We start from the raw sequence: 22,108 nt of genomic DNA on the forward strand, positions 1-22,108 counted from the left end.
GTCAGGGGCCCTCCCGAGGGGCGTCAGCCTCCCCTCCCGACCCTCACACTCACAGGGAGCTGCCTGGTTCGAAGGCGCAGCAGGGTGCCCCCCAGATCCGAGCCCCCCGCCCCTGCCCGCCACCCCGATAGGGGCCCCAGAAAGCTGTGCCTCCAAGGGGGGTTCCGTCCCCAGGGGCTGCAGGGACCTCAACCGTGTCTCACTGCAAAACAGTAAGCATTTGGCAAAGGATAAATACAAAGAACAGGGGTGCCTGGGGGGCTCATCCAGTTAAGTTCAGCTTCGGTCAGGTCATGATCTCACAGCTCGTGGGTTCGAGCCCCACGTCGGGCTCTGTGCTGACAGCCGGGAGCCTGCTTCCGATTCTGTGTCTCCCTCTCTCCCTGCCCCTCCCCTGCTCACGCTCTCTCTCTCTTTCTCTCTCAAAAATAAATAAAACATTAAGAGGAAGCAGAAAACGGCTCCCGCATCCCCACACCGGCCTCGGGAAGAAGGCATTGCCGGCATGGCTGTGCCCCCTCTGAGTTCCCTCTCCCCCGCCTCTGGTCCCCGCAGGCTCCTGGATAAGCCTTTACCGGTTTTCCCAGCTCTCCTGCCTCGCTTTCCTACCAAGCTTTGTTGGCGTGAGTTCACTGAGCTCCTGCTAAGTACCAAGCATTGCCCTGGGCATGGGGGATACAGCAGGCCCTGCCTTGTAGGTGCACGAGTGCAGGTATTCTAGAGAGTTCGGGGGAGGAACAAGCAAGGCACTTGTGCGAGGCTTCTGGAACGACCCCTGCAGGTAGGAAACGCTGTTCCCTCCCACCTCCCATTTTGCCGGTAGCCGAGAGGTCACTGCCGGCCAGGGGCAGACCCTGGACCCACAGGCGCACCTCGCAGCCGGGCTCCGGAGAGCTTGCCCTGGGAGCAGCGCCCGTGGCCCTGGGACCCGTCGGGTCAGCCCGCTGCAGGCAGCGGCCCCGAGTGAACCCAGGCACCCTGGGCGTCCTGGCCACCCTGAGCCACCGACGGTTAGCGATGGTGTAACCAAGCCAGCACCTTGAATAATTAATGCCAATTCCTCAAAAGTCAAGAAAAAATATGGAACTGGCCACTGAATATTGCGCCAGCCCTCCCCCCTCTGCTGAGACTTTGAGATCATCAACGGTAATGGGAAGGCCCGGAGTGTGTGTGCGTGTGCGTGTGTGTGTGTGTGTGGCCGGGGGGGGGGGGGGGCTTGGAAGGAGACTCTGGCCAATCCGGCCCAAACCACGCAAATGCCTGTTTGCAGGAGGAGGCGGCTGGGCCTGAGGCCTGCTTTGCATACCCAAATGAGCAGGAGTGCAAATCCAGAGACCCTGCACTCCTGTGGCCCCCCAGGGACCCCTCCCTGCCCAAGACCTGCGCGCGGGTTCCAAACCACGGGCGTGGGAGTGCGGGGCAGGCGGCGCCGGGGGACGGGAGCTGGTTCTCTGACCCCCGCCAGGTGGCAGGGAAGGGGCCGTGGGGACCCCGCCCGGGCAGGGGAGAGAGGGAGTGAGCCTGATGTCATGCATTATTCAGCAGCTCCTGATTTCACATTATTCTCCCTGATACTTTTACAACCTGTCAGTAAATAAAAAGATTCTACATTATTTATAGAAACGGAGCAGAATTGGCCACGAGGATTTAGTATTGCTATTATTAGAGAGTCCTTGGGACCACGGGGATGGGGTGGGGCGGGGGGGGCGTCAGAGACACTGCCGCCCCAGCCGGAGGGGAGCGCAGTTTGACTTGCCGACCTCAAAGGTACGTGGCTACCTTCTTTGGGGGCGCTCCCCCCCAAACTCAGGCACCGGCTAAAGCAGCTGGCCCGGAGGCAGGTGGCTGTCTACCTGGCTGGCAGGTGGGCCCCCCCTGGCGAAGACTGACACCTGTCCTGGCAGCTCGGCCCCTTCCGGGGGCAGGCGGCCGTGGCTGCGGCCACAAGGTGGTGAGAGGGGACCACCCGGGAGAGAGAAAGGGTGCTGGGTGCCCCGGGGGCCGTGTGCTGAGTGAGGCATCGCAGGACGTGTAGGAGGCTCTCCTCCCCGAGTGTTTATGGAGCACCTTCTGTATACACAAGGCTTCGCTCACAGCGTCCGGGTCAAGGCGTGTGCCCCCCAGGCGTGTGTTGCGTTGACAGTCCCTTTGTCCTCCTGGTCCAATGGGGGTTTTGGAAACAGCAACGGCAGACCATTCAGAGGACGGACGACCTCTGGTGTCCCACTCTCCACGTTCACGGACGCTGGATCCTGCCCCGGGCGCTTGCCCTGCTGAGGCCTGGGCTCCCGTACGAGGCACATGCTGCTGGGCAGACTGGCCACCAGCCTGCTGTGAGAGCAGCGTTTTTCGGTCTGGGTTCCAGCACCTCGCTCCCCGAATCTTTAACCGTTCCGCGCTCTGTTCTTTTTTTTTACAGATTTTTTTTTAATGTTTTATTTATTTTTGAGACAGAGAGAGACAGAGCATGAACGGGGGAGGGGCAGAGAGAGAGGGAGACACAGAATCGGAAGCAGGCTCCGGGCTCCGAGCCATCAGCCCAGAGCCCGACGCGGGGCTCGAACTCCCGGACCGCGAGATCATGACCTGAGCCGAAGTCGGACGCTCAACCGACTGCGCCACCCAGGCGCCCCTCCGCTCTCTGTTCTTAAGGCAATCTAAATGCAATTAATGCGAGCAGATGCTGGCCGCGGACGACCGCCCTCTACGTGAGCACTTCTGGGGCGCTCGGGGCCTGCGTCCGCGCCCGGTCACTTCCCCACGGGGCTCGCCTCGGGATGAGCGTGAGTCCTGAGTGCCGCACGCTGGGTTTCTCAGAACCGGAGCCTGGTCGGAGGGGGCAGCCATCTCCCCCACCCCCGCCAGTCCTCCGGTCCCCAACCTGAGAACCCCAGGCCCAGAGAGGGCAAGAACTGTATGCCGTTCCCCCGTGAGCCCAGCGTTCGGCACACAGTGGGTGCCCTACGGTGTCTGGTGTGGAGTTGGGCAAGAAAGGTCCCCGTCCTGGCGGGGGTGGGGGGCAAGCCTGTGGGTCCCCAGATGGGAAGCAGCCTGCTGTCGGGACCACAGCATTTCCCAAACTGAGCCCAGATTTCCTGCGCCCAGAACCCCCCCCCCCCCCCCCCACCGAGCTGTGACCCAGGTATCGGCCGGGACTGTGGGCTTATCTCTAGGACCCGTTTCCAGCTTCACTGGCAGGACTCGGCTCCTCGAGGGCTGTTGGACCGAGGGCCTCAGTCCCTTGCTGGATGTTGGCTCGCGGCCTCCCTTGGCTCCTTGCCACGTGGCCCTCTCCCATGTGGCGGGAAGGCAAGAGAGGAGGGGACGTCCAATGTCGCTTTGCGCTCTGCTCCTTGGAGGTCAGTCCCTAGGCCCAGCCCCTCGCTGAAGGGGCCCGAACCCAGGACGGGGCGGGGGGGGCTGGCCAAGCGGTCCCAGCGATGAGCATTCCGAGAACAGAGGGTCGCCGAGCCGGTTGACCTTGGGGTGTTGACGTGTGTGCCTTGCTTGGTGTTTACGGGGTCACCACCCCGGGGATCGTCGGGGATTCGGGGGACGGGTCTGCTAAGGCACGGGGAGCACGAGGTGAGGTCGAGGGGCTCGCCCTTGGCCTCTGCAGGCAGCGCCCCGCCGGCCCCCCTGGCCCTCCGGGCGTCGGGGTGGGCTCCCCCATTTGTGGGCCCAGGTGCCTTCCCACGGGCCTGCCACCCAGGCCACGGCTTCAAGCCCCCGTTGTCCCAGCAGATGTCACTCGGGAGCCCCCGATTCGCGGATGAAGTGATTAGGGACGTAAGGGGAGTGCAAACTCTAGACCCCGTGTCCTGGGGCGACCGTCACAAACTCAGTGGCGGAAGGCAACAGACATTTACTCGGTCGCGGTTCAGGAGGCCAGGAGGCCAGATTCAGTCCGCGGGTGAAACCAAGGAGGGTTTCCTGGTGGCGGGGGTGCTCTGGGGCATCGGTGCCTGGCCTCTCTCGGCCGCTACATCCCGGCCTCTGAAGCCAGCCTCGTCCAGCCTCTGCTCTGTCCTCACGTGGCCTTCTGTGGCCATCAAGGCTCCCTGTGCCTCCCTCTTAAAAGGATGCATGTGACTGCATTTTGGTTGATCCGGGCTAATCCCCCTCATTCAGAGCCTTAATTTCACCACACCTGCAGACTCCTTTTTTTGTTTGTTTGTTTGTTTGTTTGGTTTTTTTTTTTACTCTATAGGTAGCGTCTTTACCCTGGCCCTAGGTTCCAGGGCCTAGGACACGGACATCTTTGGGAGGAAGCCAGCCCTGGCTTCCATTTGTTCAGGTGCGGTTGCAAAGCTGAACCTTTGACCTGCGCGTACGAAGTCAGGTTTCTGCTCACGGCAGTCCTGGCTTCTGGAAGGTTCCGTGCGGCTGGGACCCGCAGGGGACACCCTTCCGAGCCCCAGCTGCTCTGCTTGCCTCATGGCTGGCCCGGGGGGGTCAGATGCTTGTTCCTGTTTGACGGCCCTTGTGTTTCCACACATCCTGCCAAGCAGCTGTGACACTTAGTGGCTGTCATGCTCCAGTGGGTGGCTGGGTCCCTGGCCCCCAGCCCCGGGAGGGCAGAGCCAGGCGTGGGGTCTGCACGGTAGCGAAGAGCACGGGGAGGCTGGCTGTTCCCCCCGCCCCCTCAGGCAGGAGCCCTGTTTTCTGAGCTCCCCGTGGGGGGGACTATGGGACGCCTGTGTCCTGAAGGAGAACCCACGGTAGCTGGGGTGTCTGTTGGGGGCTGGGGGGGTGGATGAGCAGCTTCAAGGACTTCTACCCGGGAGGGGCGGCCCTAGGCACTAGAACGGCACGTTGCTGAAGACACGGAAGATCGATGTCCCCACCTCTGCAGCTGTCATCCCCGAGGACAGCAGGCCACTGCTGCAGTTGAGTTTGGAAAGGCCGCCTTTAACCGTGAGTGTCAGTGACACCCGCTACCAGGGGCTATAGTCCCGGGGTCCCTGTGGCCTCCAGACTGCCTTGTCCATGCACTCGCTGACAATTTTTCTTTTTTAACATTTAATTAGTTTTGAGAGAGAGACACACACACAGAGTGCAAGTGGGAAGGAGCAGGGAGAGGGAGACACCAAATCGGAAGCCGGCTCCAGGCTCTGAGCCGTCAGCACAGAGCCCGACGCGGGGCTCGAACCCACGAACCGTGAGATCGTGACCTGAGCCAAAGTCGGACGCTTTACCGACTGAGGCCCCCCAGGCGCCCCCACACAGTCCCTTTTATTTACTTATTTATTTATTTATTTATTTATTTGTGTTAAATGTTTATTTATTTCTGAGACGGAGACAGAGCGTGAGCAGGGGGAAGGGCAGAGAGAGAGGGAGACACAGAATCTGAAACGGGTTCCAGGCTCCGAGCCATCTGCCCGGAGCCCGACGCGGGGCTCGAACCCACAGACCGCGAGATCACGACCCGAGCCGAAGTCGGACGCTTCACCGACGGAGCCCCCCCAGGCGCCCCACACGGTCGCTTTTAGCACACGCTTCCAGAGCACGGGTATCTGTATGTTACACACACGTATGTACCGCTGTCCCAACAGCCTGGGGGCCTTAGAAAACTGACCCCAGAGGAGGAGTTCAGAAAGGATTCAGGCATTCGTTCAAAGAACCGTCCCTCCCGGAACTCCACGCTCCCTGGCCTCGCCGTCGATACCAGTGTTCCGCCGCTGAGACGTCGGGCCAGACGACGGGGGCCGTCCAGTGTTTCTCACATGTTTAGGTCTGCAACCCCCAATGCGACGTTTAGGTTTTGTATCGCGACCCGGGCCCCGCGTGCTCAAATGCATCCTTGGCACAATGGGTAATGGACTGTGGGTTTTCCGCGGAAAAACGTCTTAGCCCGTTCGCACAGACCGGCTTCGCGGCCTCTCCACGGGTCTCCACTTGGCAATCTGGCAACAGAGGTGCGTGTGGGCTGGTGCCACTGGGCTTCGGGGAAGGGACAAGGTGTTGTGAATGAGATACGAATAGGTATGAGTAGACTGAGGCTTGGGAGTCTCGTCTCCCCCACCGTCCGGAATCCCGAAAGGGGAGGTGGGTCCTCCTCGGGTGCACACGACATCAGGCGCTTGGAAACTGCGGAGTAAGACCATAGCGATGAGTGAGCGAACGAATGAACCGATGGACCCATGGTGGAGCCAGCAGGTGCCCAAGGTGCCCTGGAGGTGAGCCGGCACAGGCAGGGGCGGGGACCCCTGCGCCTGGGTGTCCAGCCCAGCCTCCCCGGCCCTGCACCCGCCCCCACCCCGGGCTGAGTCCCACGGCCAGCCCCCACCCCACCCCCCGCCGCCCCTCCCCATCTCCCCCGCCAGCCACAGTCCCAGTCCCCAGCACACCCTCCCCTGGCAGGCGGCCTCTGCCGACCCCCGTCACTGGGATCTGCTGTTTGAGAGAAGATTCGCTCCCTCTGCCGTTGGCGGACCCGCAGCAGAGCCGGGGAGAGTCGGAGGCAAGGCCCCCATTGGCCTCCGGAACTTAACGGCTTGTTCCCCTGTCCTGAAGGTGCTTTGCTGCCAGCCTGGCACTGACAGTTTCATTGGCAGGCGGGCCTGCTAGAAGGATTGTAGGCTATTTACAGTGTTGAGGCCATGGCTTTGCGAGGAGACAGTTAACATAAATTCACATGATGGATCCGTTATCACGTCATTGAACTTGTGGCGGACCCATCGAAGGCCAAGCAATAACACACTGTTTCCTGGGTTTGCACAGCCCTGGGATACATTAAATACACTTTATTTATGGCTCACCACCGCTGCACTGTGGGCAGGAGAATGCAGCTTTTGCAACTACCGTCTAATTTTATGATGAGCATTAAAGCCGGGCCTATAATTTGCACCTTTTTATTCATTAGACAGTGGTGCAGCCATAAGTCAGAAAGGCCCAGGGGTTTAGATGCAGATCCAGAAGATAAACTATTGACAAGCCAGATGTATTTTTACATTAGAGCGCCTTTACAATAGTTTATGTGGAGAGTGGAATATAAATTGCGTTATTAAATATGAACCACTCTTGCAGCCAGTGCTTGTGAGCAGAAGGAGGGAGGGGGCTCGGAGCCCGGCGCTGGGAGGGGCCGCCTAATAATTCTGCTCCGAGGGGTGGTTTTCCCCCCCCCCTTCGGACCCCACGTGGGAGCAAACGGCGTGATGGGCCGGGCTGACCCGCTTCTGAGCAGGCATAAGTCGGGGTTCTGCGAGGGCCTGTGCCCTCGGGAGGGACTGCGGGCTGACGGCGGGGATGGGTGCCGCCTTGCTGACCGGACGCACGGTGCTCCTCTGATTCGTACCGGACGGTCCAGAAGCCAGTGGCATTCCTTGCTAGGAGTCTGGCGGGAATTTGAGGGCTCCCGGCGCTGCGCTTTGGCAAGTCCCTGGGTTCCTGGTCCTGGACCGGCTTGGCGGCCCCAGAACTTGCCTGTCGCCTAGGGCTCCTCAACCCTGCTGCTGTTGACTTGTGGGGCTGGGTCATCCTCCGAGGGAGCCATCCTGTGAGCTGTGGGATTGTCAAGCAGGGCCCCCCACTCAGAGCCACTAGCCCCCACGCCCCCAGCAGCCGCGTCCCTGTCCCCCACCGTCTCCTGGGAGCGAAGCAGCCCAGCCACCGATAGATCCCGTCGGGTGGCTCAACTTACTGTCACCAGACCCAGGTTCACGCTGCCTCTCAGCCACCGTCACCACTGTGACTTTGGCTTTCTTGGCCTTTGTGTCCTCACCTACAAAAGCACGGGGTCAGAGTACATACGGGGTTTCTGGCTTCCCGGGCGCTAAGTTCCGCTCGTTGTAGAAGGACTGGCACAGGTGTGTGGGGACGGCTGCAGGACTCCCACCTTGACTGCTGGCCCCAGCGTCTCTGTGAGTGGGTTCGCCAGCTCTGTTCCCCCTGGGGAGGCCTTGGCCACATGTGGTCACACGCTCAGGTGGCATCCCTAGGAGGCCGATCCCGAGTCCAGCAGGGCTGGGTAGGGCTCAAGGCCCCGATAGTCATAAGGTTCCACGGGGCCTGATTGGGGTTCTCGAAATCTAGTGTCATCAGCACCCCCTGAAAGGTGGGTTGAAATCCGTATGGCCGGGCCCCGGCCCGGCCTTTCTGACTCCATGGGTCGGGCGGCGGCCACAGAGAGAATCCCTGGACCAGAGGAAGCCACGGTGGGGGCAGGGCTGCTAGAAATGGGCTGAGCAGGAATCTATCTGTTGGGCTGCGTGAAGCGGGTTAACCGCCTGGGTGTGGTCTCCACGAGTGGAAGCTGCGAGACTCGGGGCCCCAGGGCTGTGCCAGGCAGCCCCTGACCCCCGGCTCCTTCAGAGGCAGACCACACAGCTTGCTCGCCGCCTTTCCCTGCACACTGGTCCCCTCACCTCCGCTCCGTTGCCCGTGGTGGACTGCCGGTCTCCTTCTGGCCGCCCCCCCCCCCCCCCCCCCGTGCAGATCGGCACTTAGCACAAGCCCTGCCTCCTCCAGGAAGCCCATCGTGACTGCTGGAAACTGCCAGCACAGACAGGCCACCGCCGTCTGGCCGGGGGGGGGGGGGTTGTTGGGGACAGTTACCCCTGAGAGGATGGGGTGCAGAGCTGAAGGGACGGACAGCCTCCGCGTCGTCCCTTCCAGGCCGCTGCCCCAAGATCTGCCGGGGCAGTGGGGAGAAGAGACTGGGGTGGGCCAGGACAGCAGTGGGGGACCGGGGCAAGACCCGGCGGTTTGCAGGGCCAGGGTAGTCGCTTGGGAGGGAGTGGCCGGAATCCGGCTACCTTCCGACTGTAGCGTTGTTGGGACTTGGGGGCAGGTCAGAGGGGGACACGAGAGGAAGAGGGGAGCAGAGGTCCTGCAGGTTTTGACTTGAGGCGCTGGAGGGACAGTGTTGACAGAAGGAGCGCTCTGGGGAGAAGGAGGGGAGCCCCTTCCTGGCCACGGTAAGAGATTCTGCTAGACGCTCAAGTACAGATCCAGTTGGCAGTCGCGTTAGAGTCTGGCGCTCCGAACGTGGGTGTTCTCCCCACACAGATGGCGCATGAAGCTGGGAGGCCGGGTGGGGGGACACCTGGCAGTGAGCGGCGGACGGGGAGCACGGAGCCCCAGGGAGAGCTGGCCCGGGCACTGCAGCGAGGGCGCCCTGCCCTGGGGACAGCTCTCACCATGGAGGGCGCGTGGACGTCAGCAGACGCTCCAGACTTTAGCAAGGGACCGTCTCTCCCTCGCCTGTGCGCCACGCTCCTCGGCCTCGAAGACCTGCTGCGGTCGCCCCAGGGGACTCTGAAACGCCTCTGGTGCCCAGGCCCTACCCCAGAAGTCCTGACAGACGGGGTCCACGTGGGGGTCATGCAGGGGGAGTTTTGAGAAGCCCCGAGGGACTGGGGTGTGCACACCCAGTGAAGCCCCGAGCGCCCGAGTCGTGGGGCGCCCGCGGGGATGGTCGTGGCTGGGAAGGCGCCTGTGAGACCCGGCTGGGACTCTTTGGTCCCTCCTTCTGTTGGTAGTTGTCATTGTCACGGGTCTGGGAAGTGCCCGGCGACGGTCCTCGACTGGAGCCTCAGAACTCTCTTTGATTTTTGATTTTTAAAATTTTTTTTTTAACGTTTATTTATTTTTGAGAAACAGAGGGAGACAGAGCACAAGTGGGGGAGGGGCAGAGAGAGAGGGAGACACAGAATCCGAACCAGGCTCCGGGCTCCGAGCTGTCAGCACAGAGCCCGACGCGGGGCTCGAACTCACAAACCGCGAGATCATGACCTGAGCCGAAGTCGGACGCTCACCCGACTGAGCCCCCCAGGCGCCCCTCAGAACTCTCTGTGGAAATAGCATCTTTGCAGACGCAGTTAGTTTAGATGAGGTTATACTGGATAAGGGGGGTGGGGCTTAAATCTGACACTGGAGTCCCTCTAAGAAGGCCCCGTGAAGTGGCCAAGTGTGCGGGCAGCCCCCCCGAGAGTGGAAGAAGCAGGGAGGATCCTCCTAGAGCCTTAAGAGGGCGTGGCCCTACCCATGCTTTGATCTGGGACTCGGGGCTCCCAGACTTGGGGGAGAATGCCTCTAGGACGGCCACCGGACTCTCACATGGGGCCAGGCAGGGTCTGATCCTCACCCGTTTTATCGTCCCCCTCCGTTTACCTCAGAGGAAACCAGGGAGCGTGCACGGCACGGCCGTGAGTGCCAGGCTGTCCCGAGACTGTGACCGTGCACCTGTGCTCTCTGGCCCCACCCAGTCCTGCTGGCTGTGTCTGGCCGCTGGGACCCCCGTGATGGGGCGCCCGCCCGTCACCCGTGGCCCTGCCGAGTCTGGGGATTAACAATGCTCACCTGTGCACTGCTCCCAGAGGCTGAGGGCGGGTGGCTTCCAGTTGGCCTGAGTGTGTGTGTGTGGGGGGGGGGGGGTTAGGACCACCTCCAGGGCCCCCCGGAGAGGGTGGGAGGCCCCTCGAGCGGCAGTGTTGTGAGCCTCCACCAGGGGGCGCCACTCGGGCCCATAAGCCGCCCCCCTCCCCCACCGTGCTCCCACTATGTGCCTCCCCTGCTGGCCTCGTGCCCTGCCCGTCCAGTCATGTCTCCTGACGCTCTGGGCCTCAGTTTCCTCTTCGGCCAAACAGGCAGAATCACAGTACGTACTCAAGGGCCCTCAGGAGGCTTACACTTAACGTTTAGGGAGCACCCAGCAGGCACTGAGCGTGGGAGCGTTTGGGAAATACACCCCGGAAGGAGAGCTGGGCAGGTGGGGGTGCAGGCGGGGCCCCGGCCTCTCATGGACCAGGTTTCCCAGCCCTCTGGGCCCAGAACAGGGGCTCTGAGGGCTGTCTCTGGCCTTGGCCCCGGATCATGGTTGGATGGGGCCCCGGGGCGTTCACCAGGTGCCTGCTCTCCACGGATCACCCCAGTTCTCCTGTCTCTCCGGCCCTGGATGATACACCCCACAAAGGAGCACAGCAAGTAGGGCGCCGACTCTCCCCTCATTCAACGCGGAGTAAGCAAAGCACAGAGAGGGGCGGGGCCTGCCCGAGGATGCACAGCCGGCTGGGGTCCCGAGGCCACCAGACCCGGAAGTGCTCACTCCGTCGTGTCTCATATCATCCTTGCCGCAGCAGCCCACGACCCGGGGGTGTGCGATCGCCTCGCCGTGCGGCCGTGACCCTGAGGCCCGAGGAGGCTCACGGGCCCAGAGCTTAGAGGACGTAGAGCTGGGTAAACCAGCGGCCCCGGCGAGCTCGTCACTGACGCATTCAGCACCGTTGGGCGGCTACTTCCTGACCACAGAGGCTCCTTCCTTCTGAGAAGGCGGGTTTCCTGAACCATCTGGCCCTCTTTCTGCAAAGCTGTCCTCGTGCATGGCCTCCGCGTGTGCACATGTGCACCTGTGCCTGCACAAGGGGTAACAGCTAGAGTATCGCTTTTTATACCGCCTGCTTCCCCAGAGGCGGCGGGAGAGGTCGGCTGTATTTCCGTGCTTCACGTTTCCTTCGAGCTCCCCCCCCCCACCCTCCCCCCTCCCCACCCCGGGGGGCCCTGACTCAAGAGTTTTCTTCCCAAAAGTACCAACAGTGGTGGGCAGTCACTGAAGGCTTCCCCGGGACGGGCCTCTTCCCCGTATTCCTTCCACGTTCAGCCCACACCGCACCCCCCACGAACTCGGCATTTTTAACCGACTTGCTGAACACCTCCGGGGGGCGCCCTTCCTGGCATGGTCCTGGTGAATGCGCAGAACTGACCGTTCCTTTGTGTGGGGATAAGCCAGTGTGGGAAGCCGGGTCTGGACCCGTCTGGGGACCCGAGTCCTGGGCAGTGCCCCCCCCCCAGCTGTGTCTGAGGCCCGACTCACCCGCCGCAGCCCCCGCCACCCGCATCTGGGGCTGTGATGCAGCCGAAGCTTCTTCTAATGGGTTAAGTGACTTTGCTCCAGACACAGTCCCGTTTACATTACCGGCATGAATAAGAAATGAAATCTGCAGGGGTGACTGTCAGCTCCTCCTGTGCGTGGCTCCCAGCAGCTCTGACGGTGAGAGGCTCTGAGGAGAAGGGGCCACTAAATGAGGGATGTCAGCTTGCTCCCAGGGCGGCCCAGCAGGTGGCGGACACCTGCAGGGAGCAAGGAGGAAGGAGAGGCCGGGAGGCAGGGAGGTGGCGTGCGGGGAGGAGCACTGGGCCGGGAGTCCGGGCCCATGGCACAGATGCTTATCGAACAGCCGCTCTGTGCCTGATGCTGTTCTGGCCCCCCAAAATTTTTCTTACGAAAGGACCTTGCCCTCACAGACGGGCATGACCAGAAAATAAACGGGTGCACAAAGCGATCCACGATCCAGGCAGAGTGTGTGATGAGGTCTTTGGAAATCGTAAGGCCAGGGGAGGGCAGGAAAGGGACACGTGGAGCTGAAGTTGCAGGAGGTGACACTCCAGCCTGAAGCTGGTGAGGAAGCAGAGGGCACGGTAGGTGCAAAGGCCCTGCGGCGGGCAGTGAGGAGAGGGGTGGGTGAGGCCGTGAAGCAGCCGGGACGGGTGCTTGGAGGCCCCTCGGGGCTTGGGCCTCTTTCTGAGCCGAGCGGGAAGGAAGCTTTCAGGTGCCCCGTGGACGGAGCACTGTCGCCCCGGGGTTGGACTCGGTGGGCCCTGGCAGGCAGGCTTCGGGGGAGCAGCTGCTGGAGCCCGCTGGCTGTTCATTAACCAGGCCTGGCCGCTCTGGGCTCCAGCGGGGCAGGGCACGGCACCCTGCTCCCCCACCGGCTGCTTTATCTTGGCAACAGATTGCACAAACCCCACGGCTAATATTGAACTTGCCTGGATTTTAAAGAGCAGCTGTAAACAGCACCGCTCCCGGCCCCCAGCCCTCTGATCCCTGCCTGCGGAGGGCAGGGTGTAGCTGGAGGGCAGAGCCAGTTCCGCGGGAAGCAGAATCGAATCCTCTGACCTGCCCCGCTGAAGAGTGAAGATGTTCCTTTGGGCGGGAAGTGGCCGGAGGGACTCCTGTCTGCAGAGAGAGGCAAAGGTCCCAGACAGGCTGGGGAGCCATTTCCGGCCCTGCGTGGGCATCCTGCCCAAGCAGCAGCAGCAAAGCCAGGCCTCTGCCCTCCCCCCGTGCCCGCTCCCATAGGCCAGCTCTAGCCTCAAGCCCCCTGGGGACGCCCAGCCGGCCCCCACCCCTGCGCGGGGCTCCAGGCCTGGGCCCCCGTTTCTGGGCTGTGGTCACCTCCTGCTGTACCTGAGAGCCCCGGGGGAAACTTCAGGGCCCAGCCTACGGGGCTCCCGTCCCGTCAGTCCAGGGGGGCCTGGCCTCGCACACGCTCACGGGGCACTGCTGCGTCCTGGACAGTGAATCCCGACGGGCCAGGGCTTGAGAGGACTCGTGGGCAAAGGAGAGAGTGAATCAGGGCAGGGGGGCAGGGCGCCAGGAGGGGCGGGGCGGCCCCCGTGCTCCGCCAAGCCACCGCGGCTGTGGGAGAGTGGGCACCCGTCTGTCTGTCCGCTCGCCGTCCCCACCCCTGCTGCTGCTGCATGCAGAGCTCTCCCCAGGTGCCTGTCCCCAGGTCATCGCGTGTCTCGAGGGGGCCCCTCTGAGCCCCTGGCCGGTGTCCGTCCTGGCATCCACTGCCCACAGACGGGGGCTGAGCTGAGGACACCTCCAGAGGTGGCACTTCCTGCCCTGATCGCTGACCAGGCCGAGCCCCTAGTGAGACCCGAGCCCCCACTCCCCAGGGCTCTGCAGGCCACACACCAGCCTGCTGTTTGGAGCTGTTGTCTACTCACGCCGAGAATGTTCTGGAGTCTCTTGAAGGAGACCGAAAGGCAGCTCTGGTCTCCCCAGCAACAACGACCCCGTGCGTCCCTTCTACTCATTCATTTGTTCGCTTACTCAGTCGGTCCCTCGGGACCGTCTTCGGCTTCCCTGTGTGTTCTCAGCACCGGGGCAGGAAGTGGGCCTCAGCCCCCCCCCCCCCGCCCCTCGCAGAGGCGGGGGCCACATGTCCCTGTTGGAAGTCGAGGCTTGAGATGCAGTGTCAGGGCTGATGCTCGAGGCACCTCCCCTGTTCTACCCGTGGCCCGCCTTCCGTTAGGGGACCTGGAGAGAGGCCAGGCCTGGGCCTGGGCCTGGGCCCGGGCCATGGGACCGGACTGTGTCGACATTGTAAGCGCTGGCCCAGCCGGACTCGTTGGTACAAGCCACACGTTGACCCTCCAGCCAGTGGGACCCGCCCGCGTCACGCGGCCTGGTCCTCGCCCGCCTCTGGCCTCCGGGGTCGGGGGCGCCCACCCACCCGCCAGCCACCGTCCCTCTGCCTTCCCTCCCAGCCCTCCAGGATCTCGCTTAAATACTTTAAAACAATCTAAAAGTAATTATCACGAACAGGCTGCCTGGGAACACCTGCTCCATCCGTCCCTCGGAATCACTAATGTGCCCGCGCTGAGCACTGACAGGCATCGGGCTCCCCGCGCGTCCCGAGTCGCCAGATGCTCCCGCGCCACGGCGCCCCCCTCGCCCCCCGCCACGTGGCACGGCGAGGGCCGCCCAGGCCCGTGTTCCTAGCACAGCTGTCACAGCGATCAGTAGGAAAATCATCACCCCACGAAGTCATACATATGGAACATCATATTTGCAGAATATTTATTTTAACATGTGTCAGGGCCTCCTCGGGTTGCAGGCAGAGGCTGTCCCGCACGTATGGGCGGCAGCAGCTTTTCTTTCATCCCAGAAGGCAGCGGGGCGGGCAGAGGGCCAGGCTGGCGGCGGAGGCAGGGGGGCGGGGCTGTGCACCCAGGGCTCCGGTCGGCCCTCCCTGGGTGCTCGGGCGCGGGGGGCTTGGCGGCGCCCCGTGTCCCTGCCTGCCCCTGTGCGGTCACAGCTGTCGCACAGCTGCCCGTGCCGTGCCGTGCCGTCCCAGCCAGGGGCCCGAGGATTCAACAGGAAGAAGCTAACACAGGCCGCGGGTGGAGCGGGCGCCGGGGGACTGACCGAAAAAGCCAAGGGAGGACACGCAGGTCCCCCCCCGGGGGCCAGGTTGCTAGAAGCCAGGAGCTTGGCACCGGAGGAGCTGGGAGCCAGACCCCGGAGGAAGGGTGTTGCTGGGCTGGGGGCCGCACCCCTGCACACCCAGGGGACGCCAGCACCCGGCCCACCCTCCAAGGCCGGCCAGGCCAGCCTTCCTTCCCACCTTCCTAAAGTCACGGCAGCCCCCATTTATCAGGCTGTGCTGGACAGTCTTAACTCCCTGGCCTCCCGATGCTAGGACAGAACAGTTTTGTTCCTGAATCACGGGTGGAGAGTTCGAGGCTGAGACGCAAGTGACTCACCTTGGCCAAGAATCCACAGCAAGGAGTCTTGCAGATTCCGCAGGAGGAATCTGAACTTCCTCCACTGCTCCCTCCTCGGGCTTAATATAGTTAGTATCCTATAGATACAGAGCTGGGGGTTTTTTTTGTTTTTTTTTTTTTAATTTTTTTTTTCAACGTTTATTTATTTTGGGGATAGAGAGAGACAGAGCACGAACGGGGGAGGGGCAGAGAGAGAGGGAGACACAGAATCGGAAACAGGCTCCAGGCTCCGAGCCATCAGCCCAGAGCCCGACGCTGGGCTCGAACTCATGCGAGATCACGCGAGATCTCGCGAGATCGTGACCTGGCTGAAGTCGGACGCTTCACCGACTGCGCCACCCAGGCGCCCCTGTTTTGTTTTTTTTTTTAATGTTTATTTTTGTTTGAGAAAGAGACAGAGTACGAGTGGGGGAGGGGCAGAGAGAGAGAGAGAGAGGAGGACAGAGGATCCAAAGCAGGCTCTGTGCTGACAGCAGAGAGCCCGATGTGGGGCTCGAACCCACAGACCGCGAGATCGTGACCTGAGCCGAAGTCGGACGCTCACCTGACTGAGCCACCCGGGCGCCCCCATACTTTCTTATAAATAGGGAGACTAAGGCACGGAGAGGTGAGGTCCCCTGCCCACAGCTGCTCAGCTACTCAGTTGGCAGGCTCCAGAAGCTACACTTTCAGTCAACGCTCTCTCGGAATTTGTGGGAAAAGGATGGAAGGAAGGATGGATGGATGGACAGATGGACGGACGGACAGACGGATGGATGGATGGATGGATGGATGATAGATGATGGTGGCTCTAAGATCCTCATGTTTTAGTGACAAGGGCTTGAAGAGGAGGCCGGAGAGGGCAAGGCAGGACACAGGCATGTGCCACACATCTCGCTTTGAATCCTGACTGGAGCCCTGGTCTGCTCACCTGGGAAATGGAACCGTGAGCTTGTCTACCCCATGTGAGCCAGGACCTCCCAGGAGGAATGGGCTCGGCACGTGTCGGTTCTGTGCCCACCATGGCACACCCACAGCTCTAAGCACACGCCGACACACAAAACACACAGACTCGAATACACACACACACACACACACACACACACACACACACACACACACCCAACACGCTGCATAACTCCCGAGAACACGTGAGGGAGCAGCAGACATCTGTGGGCACCCGTGTGCCTGCAACGTACACCTGCGAGCGAACGGAACACGCAGAGCCACACGCAGGGAGACATAGCCCCGGATATGTACACCTTCCCACGACGCGCGACTCCTGCCCGGAACATGCGTCTGTCTGGGGCACCTTCAGAGAATGGCCCGTCGTGCCAGATGCCCGTGATCATGTTGTGATGGGTGTGTGCCCAGCACACGTGCCAGTACCTGACCCTCGGAGCATAGAGAAGGCCCAGGCGTCTGCCCAGAAGCGATCTCTCCTGGATGCCTTGTGCCCGGGGAGCCAGAGACCCTGTATTTACCCCAGGGGCTCTGGTAGCTGTGGGCGGACGGGGCGCAGCTTGTCCTTACATGTGACAAGTGTGAATGTGCTAATGAGGCACAACACGTCCCCCCTGCTTCCTCAGCAGCTTCCCATGGCTCACGTGCCACTGGGGCAAAGCCAGAGCCCTTACTCCGGCCGCCAGGCCTAGTGTGATCTGTGCCACAACCGCACTCTGCCTTACTTGGTCTCCTGCAGCCACACTGGCCTCCTTCCTGGTCCTCAGACATGCCCCAGGGCCTTTGCACTCGCTGCTTCTGCTGCCTTGAACCCTCTTCCCACTCACACGCATCTGCATGATCCCTGGCCTCCCTTCCTTTTTATAAGCGCAGCCTTGGTGAGACCTCCCTCCCTCCCTCGGGCTCTCTGTTTACCTTACCAGCTCTGTTTTTCTCCAGAGCGCTGCATCATAGCTGACATGTGCACGGATGTGCGTGTTTACTTATTCCGCCTCCCCGCTGGACTTGTTCCGCCCGGGGCGTTATTCCCAGGGCCGTGCACGGGGCCGTGAACCGGGCAGGTGCACAGTAGGGGCTGTGCAGTGAGCGACTGTTGGCGGGTCTCGTTCATTCTTCCGTCCCCTCCATGACCACATCAGGGGCTTAGCCTGAGCCTGGCTCTGGGCCAGCTGTGCAGCAGGATCTTAACAGCGTCTAGCACTTTCCAAGCCCTCTCAGAGGACCCGGTGCTGGGCCGAGAGCTTCAGTGTTCACTCCCTGAATCTCCACAACCTTGTGGAGCACGAAGCCCGTTTCGCAGATGGGAAAACAAGCACAGACATACGCCGAGGGATACCGTTTAGCCCCTCGCGGTCATTTGGAGCGGTGAGGCCACGCAGATGGCAAGACGAGCCATCCTTGTCCCGACTCGGGGAGTGCCTCCTGTGTGGTCGTGACCCCAGTGCGGAGGAGGGGAGAGGCCCACACAGAGAGGTCAGGCAACCTGCCCGAGATCCCCCAGCCTTGGGAGGACCCCGCTCAGTAGATTCCCGGAGGGAGCCCGACGGGAGGAGGGCCGAGGGAGCCCCGCCTGGTGATTCGGAGACTGAGTCCTACCACAGTGCGTCCTCGGCACCTGCAAAAGCGGCCAGGGAGGAGGTGGGTGAGCGCAGCTGGTGAGCTGGGCCCACACAGTGGCTCTCAGCCCAGGCTCCCAGCCGCGGTCACCTGGGGAGCTTGACAAAATACAGGCACCCGCCTGCCACCCCCAGAGATTCTGGCGTGACTGGCTGGGGACGCGGTGTGGGCGCGGAGATGTGGCAGGTGGCATTCACCTTATGTGTACGGTTGGAGGGAATTTTACGCACGAATACGCCTGCGTGACCTCCGCCCAGGTCACGGTCCAGAACGGTGATTCTCCGACTTCAGCGGGTGTCAGAGTCCCCCCGGGGGCTCTCCCTCGGGCACAGCTTGCTGGCCCCAGCCCCGGAGTCTCAGGTTCAGCAGGTGTGGGATGGGGCCCGAGGACCTGCATTTCCAGCAAGTTCCTAGGTAACGCTGCCCCTGCTCGGAGATGCCACTTTGAGGACCTTTGAGGACCACTGACTGACACAAGGCATTCCCAACCCCCGTCCCAGAGGGTCCTGGGCGTGAGAATGTTTAAGGGCCCCCAAAGAGATTCTCCTGTGCAGCTAAGGTTGAAACTTCTGCCTCAAGGGGCAGATTTCTTTTTTTTTTTTTTTTTAATGTTTATTTATTTTTGAGAGAGAGAGAGGGAGACAGAGCGCAAGCAGGGGAGGGGCAGAGAGAGAGGGAGACACAGAATCCGAAGCGGGCTCCAGGCTCCGAGCTGTCAGCACAGAGCCCGACGCGGGGGCTCGAACCCACGAACCGTGAGATCGTGACCTGAGCAGAAGTCGGACGCTTCACCGACGGAGCCCCCCAGGCGCCCCTCAGGGGGCAGATTGCTTATGTCCAGCGTTCAAACCCTGTGAGCGCGGCTCCGAGTTACAGGAGCCCGTCCAGGGTGGTCATGTGCAAAGCCTCTCCTGTCTAGCCCGACAGGCTAGGAGCCAGAGGGAGAGGGAAGCCACCTGGGGTGGACTGTGGCCCAGACCATGGGGGCGGGGGCGGGGGGGTGGGGGGGGCTGCTGCAAGATGGCGTGTGGCAAAATCTTTTTATTTTTTCAAGAGAAGCCAGAGGTCCAGATTTTTCTGTCAAATCTGATTTTCAAATGTTGGCAACTAATGTGAACATACAATTCTCATGTTACCACAGGGCAAAAAAACACCGAAAACCCCAACCGCAGAGCCTGCTTCTCTGATCCAAGCACCTGCCGGTCCCCCTCCCCCGCCCCCCCCGCGTGGTGGGGTGGGGCATCGGGGCGGGAAATTGGCCCCCGGGGGGGGGGGGTGGGGTGTCCCCCCCCCCCCCCTCCCCTCTGACACCTGGCCTTGACTCTGAACCCGCCTCCCCAGAGCTCCCCAAAGCGGCCTCGCCTTCCCCCCACCCCCTGAGCCCAGGGCAGGAGCGGGCTGCCTGGCACCCCCCAAGCGCCCAGAACCCAGAGGGCGTCGGGCCCCCTGGTCCCCCAGCCACCCACGCACCCTCTCCTGACAGCTTTATCAAGCCTCCAGCCTTTCCAGCCCCATTGTTCCTGACATCTGTTTCGGTAAGTGATTAATTGCAATTAGCGAACGGTTTGAAAGCCGGGAAGAATGCTCAGCAGAAAGCCCATCAAGATTAATGAGTGGCTGGGTTGTCAGGAGGGGGCATTGTAGACGCACCGCCGCAGCGGGACCTGGGGGAGTCGCTGTCCTCCGCCCGCAGGTGCCGGGAAGCAACGTGGAGGCGACGCCCCCGCGCTCCACGCCCCCTACCTGCACCCATAGCCCTCCTCCCCGATAAACGACCACTAGATGATTTCTCATCAAAATGCATGAATTACCCACTAATAGGCTATTAATAAAGCCCTTAGAGTGTCATAAGATTAGGTTCTGAGCATGCAGAATGGATTGCAGTGCTTCCAGAACATTCTGCCATTGGCTGGCGCGGGAGCGCGCCCAGAGAGGGGAGGCGGGGGGCGGGGTCGCCTGCCCATGGCCCTTCCGCCACCCGTGACATCACCAGTGGGGCCCAGCGAAGGGAAATCGCCCTTGAGGTAGGAACGCTCAGCTGCGCTCACCTCCCGCGGGTAGAGACCTCTTCGGCCGGGTGTGGCCCGCCGACCGCGCCCTCCGCCGTCTCGCAGCCGTCCTGGCGCCCGAGCCGCGCGTCTCAGACGGTGGTTGGCACGCGAGCACGCCCCGCGCAGGCCTCGCCCTCGTGTCCGTGTGCTGGGGCGCGTGCACACGCGTGTTGTCGCGAACCTCGCTTACAGTGGCGGGCGCCACGCCACCTCTGCGGTTACACCTTCTGTGCACGGCCACGGCCCCTAGATCCCTTCTCTGCCCGTTTCTAAGGATCGTAGTTGTTCATCGAGGGACATGTATGTGTTGGGTGTTTTACAGGCATTGTCTGCAACGCTGTAGACGGGGAAACTGAGGCTGGGACTGTTTAAGGAGCAGGCCCCAGACGCAGAGCGACAGAGTTGGGGCTGTCTCACTGGAGACTGAGCCTGGAAGTCCGGAGTCGTCACCCTGTGCACGGAAGGGCCTCTTGTTTTTGTTTCTTTCTAGTAGGCTCCGTGCCCAACACAGGGCTTGAACTCTTGACCCTGAGATTGAGAGTCACGGGCTTTACCGACTGAGCCAGCCAGGCGCCCCCGAGGGTCCTCATTGTTTACCTTGTGCTTTTTCACGTCTCCTTTGGGACCTAGGTGGTGATAAATCTCCCTCTCCCAGAGACTCTTCTGGGGACATTGGAAGGGGGCCTGGAGATTCTGGGGGATTCAGAGCTCAGACTCCGGTATCGACCCAGGCAGATGCTGTTACTGACCATGAACTGCAAGAGGGCAGCAAGTAATCGGGCCCGTGTGGGTTAAATACACCCCCGGTTTCGACTATAGGCGCCATTTCCTTTTCATTTAGTCTCCCAAAACCTGAATGAGGCAGCCCTTAAGCCCATTTTACAGACAAGGAAACTGAGACTGTGGGAGGCTAAGTCACCTGGGGCAGGTCGCCAGACATAAAAGGAGGACTGTGATTTGATTAAGCTCAGGTCTGTCTGAACTCAACCCCCTGGGTTCCTTGGGTGGATGTTGGTTGGACGGACGGATGGATGGTTGATGTTGGACGGATGTTGAGTGGATGTTGGTTGGTGACTAAATGGAAGAAAAGAAAACACTGGCTCTATGAGGGAAGGAAGAGCCATTCTTCCCATCTCCCTGGTGGGGAGAGATGAGGTGAGCACAAGTTCCGTAGGGTTGCGGCCCAACCCCTCACCGTACCAGGGAAGGAACTGGGTCTCAGAAACAGGAAGGGACTTGTGGCTGTCCAGGGTCTGTCAACAGCAGATTTTGAGCGTGGCCTCATCCCTATAACATAACATCTGCCCACGCCGGGAGTCGCATAAGGGTGTGTGCTCAGACGTCACCCAGTGGCACCAGGTCACGTTCCATCTTCAGGTTGTGGGGCTCCAAGGCCCAAGACCTCGCTGTTCCCCAGCTGCCCCAAAGAGGCAGGGGCTGGGGCTGCAGAGCCCTGAATCTCAGGGATCTGTTTTGGAAATCTATTTAGTTTCTGGTGGCTCCCCCCCACCCCCAGCCTCTGTGGCCTTACCTGGATTGGGGTTAGCCCAGGGTTAGTGGGGGGGGGCGTTTGAAAGGTTGTGCCCTCTCTACCCTCTAATCCCACCCCTCCTTTGCGCTTCAGCAAGCATCCCTTGAAGGTAGCAGCAACTCAGTTCTGCAGGGGTTTTTCTTATCCTGATTTCACTGATAGGGAAACCACTCCGGGAGCGGGAGCTCAAGACCCTGGCCTCAGGACACACAGCTGATAACTGGCTCAACCAGATGCCTGCCCCGAGTTCTGGCTGGGGCATCAGCTCAGTCATTAACACTCTAGTGCGACTTTGTCAGCCTGAGCCTATCCCTGGAGTATTTACAGCTCCAGCTTGGCATGAAAGCTGCTGGTGTGGGGGTGAGCCTGGGGCAGGGGTGGTTAACCTTCCCGGTTTCTGGGCAATCCCTTGTCTGGGCCCAGCTGCTAGGCCTCACTCACAGGTCCCGGAGAGAGTCCCTCTCCTCTTGAACCGGGGCGAGAGCTGAAGCTCTGGGTCCAGAGGGTTAAGGCGCGGACGGGGCAGCCCGGAGGGGGAAGGCTCTGACCTCCCGGGGAGTCCCCCGGGCCAGCTGGGCCCGCGGCCCAAGCCCGGGAGGGCCGGTGGGCGCCGGCCTCGCCGCCGGAGGGGCGGGCCGGCGGCCTGGAGGGAGCCCCGCTGGCCGGGCGCCCT

The 22,108-nt window shown here is 61.7% G+C and overlaps 1 protein-coding gene and 3 long non-coding RNA genes across 7 annotated transcripts in view; 1 reads left to right on the top strand and 3 right to left on the bottom strand.

Annotated features, from left to right (window-relative positions):
- Nucleotides 1-22,108, top strand: part of GSE1 (Gse1 coiled-coil protein) — a 392,532-nt gene that overhangs the window by 177,592 nt on the left and 192,832 nt on the right.
- On the bottom strand, nt 1,726-14,912 carry LOC121009890 (uncharacterized). The gene is made up of 3 exons (XR_005780898.1): nt 14,900-14,912; nt 12,709-12,714; nt 1,726-2,156 (listed from the first exon to the last, which is right to left on the bottom strand). It is a non-coding gene; the product is annotated as an uncharacterized LOC121009890 (long non-coding RNA).
- LOC121009888 (uncharacterized) lies at nt 16,093-17,062 on the bottom strand. The gene is made up of 2 exons (XR_005780896.1): nt 16,962-17,062; nt 16,093-16,204 (listed from the first exon to the last, which is right to left on the bottom strand). It is a non-coding gene; the product is annotated as an uncharacterized LOC121009888 (long non-coding RNA).
- Nucleotides 19,687-22,108, bottom strand: part of LOC121009887 (uncharacterized) — a 6,879-nt gene continuing 4,457 nt past the window's right edge. For 3 of the 4 annotated variants that reach the window (XR_005780893.1, XR_005780895.1, XR_005780892.1), the window contains 2 exons: nt 20,824-20,978; nt 19,687-20,432 (listed from right to left, as the gene is read on the bottom strand). This is a non-coding gene — a long non-coding RNA (uncharacterized LOC121009887). The remainder of the gene's footprint in view (nt 20,433-20,823; nt 20,979-22,108) is intronic. The other variant, XR_005780894.1, reaches the window with a different exon arrangement.

This window comes from Herpailurus yagouaroundi, unplaced genomic scaffold (genome assembly GCF_014898765.1).
Source record: "Herpailurus yagouaroundi ecotype Mexico unplaced genomic scaffold, PumYag 190, whole genome shotgun sequence".
In the NCBI taxonomy this organism is placed as follows: Eukaryota; Metazoa; Chordata; class Mammalia; order Carnivora; family Felidae; genus Herpailurus; species Herpailurus yagouaroundi.